Genomic DNA, 9,799 nt, shown 5'->3' on the forward strand with positions numbered 1-9,799 from the left:
ACGGATGGGTTTAGTATAAACGTTATTAGCATGGCTATGATACAGGAGACAACAAGAGATGTTGAGAAAAGAAGGTCATAACTATACATATAAGTATGCAGTATCATGACTACATCTTCGATGTGTCTAACAACTGCAACAGTTAGGAAATTGGTTGATAACTGAGCAATCTACGGTTATTTCAATCGTGCACCATATACATGATGTTATGAATGAGCGCGCTGCCTGTGCCACGATGGGCGCCATGTGGCGACGTCAGTCTCCATTGGCCAGTAGTGCGGGTCACTCATCTAGTGTTTACTTTATATATATATATATATCTGTAATATTTTGTGCGTCCTTTATCCCCACAAATTCACAATAGTGCTTATATCTCCAAGTTGTAAATGCACTGCTGCTCTCGCTGATACTTGCATGTGCCATTAGGCTTGTTTGAGACACATTGCGGCTCGCCTCGAAAGTAGACGAGAGTAGCCGATCGCAGCCGGGGGAGGTGTCAAAAAGCTCGTCTTAAGTCGGACAGCTCGGACTCGGAGTCGGCTTGACTGGCTGGGTTTGCAATGGCGGAAATTGCGTTGGCGTTTTTCGTTGCAGATGAAGTGGATGTAATAGAAATGCTCCTCCCTCTTAATGTTTGCAAAACTGATAGGTGGACAGGCTACAAATGATCAGTCCCTTCAGATCCGCACACATGAAGCTGAATGAGCATGAATTGAACAGACCTGCTGCTGTGTTAACTCTTTAGCTGCCACTTTAAGCTTTATGATGTGTACAACATGGATGCAATTTGATTTAATCTTGCCATTTTAAATGATGTATTCAATAAATAAGGTTAAACCAAATCATTACATTACAATATATTTTATTTTAATGATTTGGTTTAACTTAAAGAGAAACTTTATTGTTATTGCACATATTACAGGTACTGAGACAACGAAATGCAGTTTAGCTTCTAACCAGGTGCAACAAGCAGTGAAGTGGAAAGTAATGTACACAATCTACAGAATAACATATAGAATGAATGAAATGATGAATAAACAGTGGGGTATGAATACACTAGATATCAGCCTGAGAGCAGTATGAACAGTGTGTATGAATACACTAGATATCAGCCTGTGAGCAGTATGAACAGTGTGTATGAATACACTAGATATCAGCCTGAGAGCAGTATGAACAGTGTGTATTAATACACTAGATATCAGCCTGTGAGCAGTATGAACAGTGTGTATGAATATGCTAAGATATATAAAGTATGAAAACGGTAAGCAGTGCAAGTATAGTATAAAATATATAGATATTAATTTCATGATGATAAACATTGTGGAACAATGATGAAAAATGGGAATGGATGTGACGACGTAAAACTGACACAAAACAACAACAAACTTTTGCCAGCCAATTGGAGAGTTTCATCAGCAGCACGTGGTAAAAACCACCAATGAGCGCTCAGCTCGAGATACCAGCGAGCCGTTTCCCATCAAGCATTTCGCTTCCGCAGCTCGTGGAGAGCAAGTGCGCCAACTCGCCTCGCCTTGCTCTCAAGGCTGCGGGCGTCTTTGTCCCGCGAGATTTCAAAGTCTCATGTGGGCGAGTCTCCAGAGCAAGTCGGACAAAATGACTAACCATCATGCAACGCACCAGCAAGACGTTGATCGCAATTGCGCAGGTCTGCGCAGGTCTTGCTTGTCTCAAACAAGCCTACTGTGTGCATGTGTATGTGCTGGTGGTGGGCGTTGTTGTGTATTTGTGTGTGTTAGCAAGTGTGTCTGTGCATTTTCGCCATAAGGCAAGGGTTCAGTTGGATCACATAATGTAACGCAGTAACGCACCCATTTCAATCACAGTAACTATAACGGCGTTAATTAATGGGAATAGGTAACTAGTAACGCCATTAGTTACCGCAATAAGTAGTTGCATATAACTGTGTTGTGCACACTCCCGTTCCGTTGGAGGCGGTAATGCACCTGCAACCTGGTTAGCCAACCACCAAAAAACACCAAAGGACACGAAGAAGAATACAGACTTCAGGGAGTGGCTTAAGTCAGGTAGGGCTTTCCCTGTGCCGGTCAGATTCAATAGAGTCTGTCTGCAGACCGCAGCAAGGAGGCGTTTCCTATAGGGGCGTTTCCTATAGTGAACGACGGGAGCCGGGCTGAAGTCGAATAGTCCATTTAGCTTAGGAACCTTCCTAAAGGAGTGAAATGACCCGGAAGTCCCTCAGTGGCAGCCATGACAAGTGCCGTTCGAATTCTCTAGAATGATGAGAATGATAGGAAAGGAGGTTTCAAACTTCCTTTATAACCTCCTTTAGCTTAGGAACCACTGGACCTCCCTAACTGACAGGAGAAGCGAAAATGCTGCCCCACAATGCCTTGCAGCCGCAGCATTTGCCGTCACTCAACAGTCGGCCGTTCACGGAAAAAAACGATTATGACGGAGAAATGATATCATGAAAGTTACGGTGCTTATTAAGCTTTTTAAAACATAGGTGGTAAGTAGCCAACGTGCTTTGTTTTGAACATTCATCAGTATTATAATCAAAGAGAGAAATATGAATGTTACTTTTTTACTGAAATGATCAAATAAAGTCAACATTTCAGTCTTTACTGAGCTGTGTGGGGTTTGTTCAACTTTTAAAAGATGTTTGAATGGTGATATACACAGTGATAGATGTTAAGGACTAACGTTTATAATAAATACATCTGTATTGATTTTAAGATCTTTAGTTCATACAATCATACGTATTGGGATCATTTGTATTAATGTGGACCGGAGGGAGAGGGTGACGAGCAGAAGTTTCACTTTCCTTTTTTATTTCAATCCCAACTTTGGTCCTGAAGAATATGTTTCTCTGTTGTCCACGTTCATAAAGCAAAGCAGCAGCATCAGAGCACGGTGCAGAGTCTCTAGATTAGTTTACAGTAGTCCCTCGTTCTTATTAAACATCCATGTTGTAGTCCGCTGTATAGAAAACTGTGGTTTCCATAGTTCCCCCACAGCAGCAGACGCACACAATGACGTCCGCTGGCGCATCATAAACACGTCGGATAGTGAAAGTGCATTCGGATTCTCTAAAGTACCGCAGTCTCTTCTCCTAAGTCCTTTTGAATTCTCCTATCCACTATCCCTTAACCCCGTGACGTTTCACTCAGAGGTCAAGGAATAGACGATAGGGTTAGAATTTAGGAGCTGATTTTTAAACTATCCGACTGCAGCCCCGGTGTAGGTACCAGATGTGTTCGGGGTACCAGATATGTTCGGGTGTATTTCCGTCGCACCCGTCATCCGTCATATCCGTCTACTCACCTCCCTCTGCTCCCAGCGCTCTGCTGCCACACACCGGCCGTCTGCGGAACTGCAGCCGGAGGAACTCGGGACAGCTTGTTATGTGTGTGTACTTGTGCACATAAATAATGTTTCTAATTATTTACAATTAAAAAATATATATATTCTGCGTTACTTCAGCCAACACTTTTATAAGGCCACTAGATTAGATAATTACGAAATGTGTAGATAGAATACATATCTTTCAGGTTGTTATTTTGTCATTGTTTAATGTTTTATTTCTTTTATATAGTACTTTTTATATAGTATCTGAACTTTGGAGAGGAGTTGGGAGACACACGACACATCAAATCACATCTACAGATCAAGACGAAGCGACTGGAAGTACTCCTAGCGTGAACATGTTTGTGAAAACGTGTGCAAAGTCTCCGAAAATCCTAAAAATAAGCTCATATTTGAATTCCCCATAAAAAACACATCATTCAGTAAAAACAAGGCCCCACTGATCATCTGCTCTCTGATCTCTCTGCGAATTGAAAGTACTTACTGCCTGAGATTGCATGCTGTGGTTTTATTAAATGTGCCAAGTGCTAGGACTGTCTTATGGAAGAAAGCTTTTAGACGTGCAGCTCCACTAACTTGGAACAGTCTGCAAAAAGAATGGGAAATTACCAAGCTAGTACCACTACATGTTTTTAAAGCTTGGTTGGATGCTACACAATCAGATGCTGTTGGTACCTGTACATGTGGATAGATATGTTGTTCTGTTGTTTATGTTTGTATGTCTTCATGTGGAACCTACTGCTGCAGGTCTCCCTTGAAAAAGATATCATTGATATCAATGGGATTTTAACTGGATAAATAAAGGTATTGAATTGAATGTCCAATGAAAACATATCCAAGTGTAACAAACATTCAGTATTAACCCTATTGTTTTTTACTAACAGTAACCAACTAATAATTTTCATAAAGTGCATATTTATTCCAAACTCACAATATATATATGTAATAAAACAATGCTCAATGGTACACAGTATCCAAACTCTTTAGGCACTGGTCAGAGACATTCATGTAAAGCAGATACTGAATCCAATACTGGTAAAAACGTTGCAGAGATCAAATGTTTCCTTGTCTGAACGGAGAAACCTAATTTTTAAAACAACATTTTCAGTGTGTGATTTGAAAGATAAGTTCTGATCAATAATAAAACCTAGATATGTGTATGTAGTGACCCTTGCAATGTAAATATCAGTCCCTTGAACAGTACAAATGTTGGGGAGAAAAGAAGTTAACTTTTTGCCATTTGAGAATATCATGAGTTTGGAGTTGTCTGCATTTAATACTAACTTGAGTTGAGATAAATGGGATGGAATAACATCAAAGGCAAAACATAAACAACAGAACAACATATCTATCCACATGTACAGGTGCCAACCGCATCTGATTGTGTAGCATCCAACCAAGCTTTAAAAACATGTAGTGGTACTAGCTTCGTAATTTTCCATTCTTTTTGCAGACTGTTCCAAGTTAGTGGAGCTGCACATCTGAAAGCTTTCTTCCCTAAGACAGTCCTAGCACTTGGCACATTTAATAAAACCACAGCATGCGATCTCCGGCAATAAGTACTTTCAATTCGCAGAGAGATCAGGGAGCAGATGATCAGTGGTGCCTTGTTTTTACTGAATGATGTGTTTTTTATGGGGAATTCAAATATGAGCTTATTCTTAGGATTTTCGGAGACTTTGCACACGTTTTCACAAACATGTTCACGCTAGGAGTACTTCCATTCGCTTCGTCTTGATCTGTAGATGTGATTTGATGTGTCGTGTGTCTCCCAACTCCTCTCCAAAGTTCAGATACTATATAAAAATACTAAAAGATAAATAAAACATTAAACAATGACAAAATAACAACCTGAAAGATATGTATTCTATCTACACATTTCGTAATTATCTAATCTCGTGGCCTTATAAAAGTGTTGGCTAAAGTAACGCAGAATATATATATTTTTTAATTGTAAATAATTAGAAACATTATTTATGTGCACAAGTACACACACATAACAAGCTGTACCGAGTTCCTCCGGCTGCAGTTCCGCAGACGGCCGGTGTGTGGCAGCAGAGCGCTGGGAGCAGAGGGAGGTGAGTCGACGGATATGATGGATGACGGGAGCGACGGAAATACACCCGAACACATCTGGTACCCCGAACACATCTGGTACTGACACCGGCTCTCGCCCGCGAACGAGACGTTTTTTGTTTTGTTTTTGCGGAGGGATCTAGATCGGCATGAAGGCACATTATGCAATGTGGACATTATCCCGCTTATTACACATGGCCACATTCTCAACAAAGTAACGACATGACTCCCAATAATAATTGAAATGTTTTTATGGATTTAGAAAAAGATTTTATTGATTTAAAAAATAGTTTTTTGTATTGATTTAAATTGACATGCATCCGCTAAGAAAAGTAGTCCGTTGTTACTGTTTGAACTAACGTAACAACGGCAGGAACTGCTTCTATAGTGTTTTTGAGGAGCTTTTTGATTACAGATTTGAAAACATCGTTGCTTGCTTTAAAAGTAGCACAATTCATTATGTCAAACCTTGAAAGATATCCCTGCCCTAATGCAAAAAGTAACTGGCAACTATGTCGCCGTAGCTATGATGTCTATGTCTGGACCGCTGCATAAAAAGGAGGGTTTCTGACCCATTACTTCTCTTCCTACTTTGTGTCCCCCTCTTCTCCCCGCTGCAGCCTAGCAGTTGATCTCAAAGCACGCTCCCCTCTCCTGCAGGGAGAAAAACTATATGTATATACTTTATATAGGTTGATACAGTAGCCCCTTTTTTTAAATAGTGTTTATAGGTGTTGCTATCTGTTTTGTGTAGCGTGGTTCTACAAGTAAGGCAATGCATTCATTGGGTGGTATCAGAGAGTTACACGGGTCTGTAAATACAATGAAAACAATTGGCCACAGCAAATAATTTATATTAAACATGTAATTTTTACTTTTGAATACTTTAGTACAAAGGATGTCTTGAATAATTTAAGTGATATATGTGTACACATATAAATCATTAGTCAAAACAGCGCTACATTTGATTTAATTAAAAGGTATAATATGTGGTAAACTGAAGAGCCCTTTGGGAGCCGAAAGAGCCGGCTCTTCTTGGTGAGCCAAATGATCCGGCTCAGCAAGAAGAGCCGGAATTCCCATCACTAGAACAATGACTTCTTCTGCGAGAATTTATAAAAGCAGCTGGATAAAAAAAGTTAGGAAACGCCCCTATAGGAAACGCCTCCTTGCTGCGGTCTGCAGACAGACCCATCGCGTCAGATTTGCATTCACTTGCTGCCTCACCCCCACCAACAACACAGTCATCGAGCTATCCGCGTGTCCACGGCATGTAGGCTACGGCCAGATAACGTTAGTCATCGAAGTGAATAGAAACCCTTCTTTGCAGTGTAAAACGTGAGTAATATATTGCCAATTGTTGTGTGCAAGTGCTATGACGGTCATTGACATTGTGTGTTAGTATTGCAACACGTGGGTGTGTGCAGTGCTATTGCTACCTCAGCTAACCACGCATGCTTAGCTGGGCGACGTTTCTACAGGCCAACTTTATACAACAGCCACTGCTATTACTCATGCTGATATGGGGGCCTTTTAAACCAAAGTGATGAACAACATATGGCTTGCTTGGTGTAGTGATTGTGGACGTGGGGGAACGCCGCCCCCCCCCCTCTTACTAGTGATGTGTCGGTCGTGAACGAGCCGGGTCAAAGAGCCGGCTCTTTTAATGGCGCATTTCCACTGCAGCGGGTAGCCCCGTTTAACCGTCCTCAAGCGGCCAGGCCAGTTTTTGGTGGCATTTCCATATAGCCTGGTACCGGCTAGCGGGTACTTTTTCCGGCCCCATAAAATCGTGGTTCTATCAGACCAGGCCGCGTCTATCGTTCCAACCCAGTTTAGATTTAACCACTTCCGCATTACGCAAGAACGTAGCTCTACGCGATAGCGTCATAGACTTCTTCTTCGGCAGTTATAGCGGTCGCGGTAAAGCAGGATGAGCAGGATATTGAATAGTTGTTTTTTGTCTTTCCAAAGGATTTGTTGACTGAAAGTAAACGATCAAAGCCATATCGAAGAGTCCTGAGATTGTATTACTGGTGTTTTATCATCTATAAATAGCCTGTGTGTATTCTCAAATGTCGTTTTCAGGACAAACAAAAGACGTTTTAAATATCTTATCAGCTGGTGTAAGTGCAGAATATTGAATAAATACATGTGTGAGTACATATAAGTGTGTGTTTATATGTTTATAAATGAATAAATGTGTGTGTGTATATATATATATATATATATATATATATAAAACAGTATCATTAAATAATGCTGTGTGTGTATAAATGAATACATCTGTGTATATTTATGAATAAATACATGTGTGAGTACATATATAAGTGTGTGTGTATATGAATAAATGTATATAAATATATATATAAAATAGTATCATTAAATAATGCTGTCAGATAAATGAAGTACACAGTAATAGTCAAGGTTATATTCAATATGCTGCACTTACACCAGCTGATAAGATATTTAAAACGTCTTTTGTTTGTCCTGAAAACGACATTTGAGAATACACACAGGCTATTTATAGATGATAAAACACCAGTAATACAATCTCAGGACTCTTCGATATGGCTTTGATTACAGGATCGTTTACTTTCAGTCAACAAATCCTTTGGAAAGACAAAAAACAACTATTCAATATCCTGCTTTACCGCGACCGCTATAACTGCCGAAGAAGAAGTCTATGACGCTATCGCGTAGAGCTACGTTCTTGCGTAATGCGGAAGTGGGCGTGGTTAAATCTAAACTGGGTTGGAATAACGATAGACGCGACCAGGCCAGGGCTGTGACGTCAACACTCGACTGCTGATTGGTCAGAGAGAGAATCGTCACAAGATCGCGCGCGAGAGAGATCATCCCTCGCGTCGCATATATATCTAGAAGCAAGCTTGCAGCATTTTGTAAACGGAGGAGCTACAAAAATGGCAACGTCGAAGAAAAGCACACCGTGGTCGACCGAGGAGGTGACGACGTTCCTACATCTCATTGGGGATGATAAAATCCAGCGGGAGCTCGACGGAACAACGCGAAATGTGAAAGTGTTCCAGGATGTCTCTGCACAGATGTCCGAACGTGGATTTTCGAGGACTTTCCTGCGATGTAGGGAAAACGGCAACAGCTTTACTGGAGTCCCTGCAAGGTACGCTCACTTCTAACAAAGAAGTCTATTTTATCCTTACATTAATGTTCGACAACCCATGCTTTTATGGAGCCCCGAAGAGCTACATAGCTAGCTAAGGCAGATAGCCTAGGCAGATAGCCTTAGCTAGAGCTATTGTTTGCTAACACCATATGTGCCATTGTTTACGTTCAGTTTTTCTTTTCTATAGTTGTTGTTGCTATTTAGTATTGTGCTGCAGTAGTTTGTGGAATTAACAAGTCATTTTGCTGTTCTAGATGATTACATTGGGACTCGTGAGGAGGAACATTCCCGAACAACGGTTGATGGCAGTGTTCCGTCCACATCGTCATCGAATCCAGAACGGACCCCAGCCGAAGAATCGACACCAACTCAACCACCAACACCGAGTGCCATCACGACACCGCAGCGTGTGGTTCGAGGTAAGAAATAGAAATGGCAAAGCGACTGGAATTGTGTTTTGTTTTTTTAAACCTTGGATCATCCATCAACAGTAATTAAAATAAGCTATACCACTGTGTGGAAATGCTCTGTTTCAAGTAAAGTCTTAGCTAGTAAGCAGCTAGTACAGTTGTGTGTGACATCCAATCATATACATATATTTATATTCATTATCAACAGGCTGGACATAATGTAATTCACTTTCACAATCATTGTAAACATCTAGGGCCAGAACTTTCTTTAGTTCACCTTACTGTTGTTCTGTTTATACATGTTATTCTTATATCCTTGTGTGACCTGTACCTGTCCTGTGTTTTTTCCTTATTGCTAATTATTATCTTATTGTCACCCAGGCAAGAGGAAACGAGGAGGTGAGGATCGGGCCCAGCAGGAACGGCACCATGACTGGGCAGCCGACTGGCCCGTCTCCTCCGTGATACTTCAAAAAACCTTAATAGTTATTGTACATATTATATATTTTGTATCTAGTTCATTTTTAAATGCAACATTTGTACTTCCTTGTTTATTTATTTTCTTTAAAATGTTCATTTTATATTTACAATTCCATGTATATTTATGCTGGCTGCAATACAGTTTTACATTTTTTATTTGTATTGTTTAATGGCATGCCTTTTTGATACAACATTTGTATTTTTATACTGCCATCAATAAAGTACTTCTTTGACTTATCTTATCTCTTGTTGATAATGAATGGCACCCAACATAAAAAAATCATAAACGTACATGAATTTATAAAGCAATAACAAACACCATCAGTTAGGAAAAAGCCCC

General features: G+C 40.4%; 1 long non-coding RNA gene across 1 annotated transcript; it reads left to right on the plus strand.

The window, feature by feature from the left end:
* Positions 1 to 8,237: 8,237 nt before the first annotated feature.
* Positions 8,238 to 9,585, plus strand: LOC139434906 (uncharacterized). The gene is made up of 3 exons (XR_011644198.1): positions 8,238 to 8,566; positions 8,824 to 8,988; positions 9,361 to 9,585. It is a non-coding gene; the product is annotated as an uncharacterized lncRNA (long non-coding RNA).
* Positions 9,586 to 9,799: the final 214 nt, after the last annotated feature.

This window comes from Pseudochaenichthys georgianus, chromosome 12, assembly GCF_902827115.2.
Source record: "Pseudochaenichthys georgianus chromosome 12, fPseGeo1.2, whole genome shotgun sequence".
Classification (NCBI taxonomy): Eukaryota; Metazoa; Chordata; class Actinopteri; order Perciformes; family Channichthyidae; genus Pseudochaenichthys; species Pseudochaenichthys georgianus.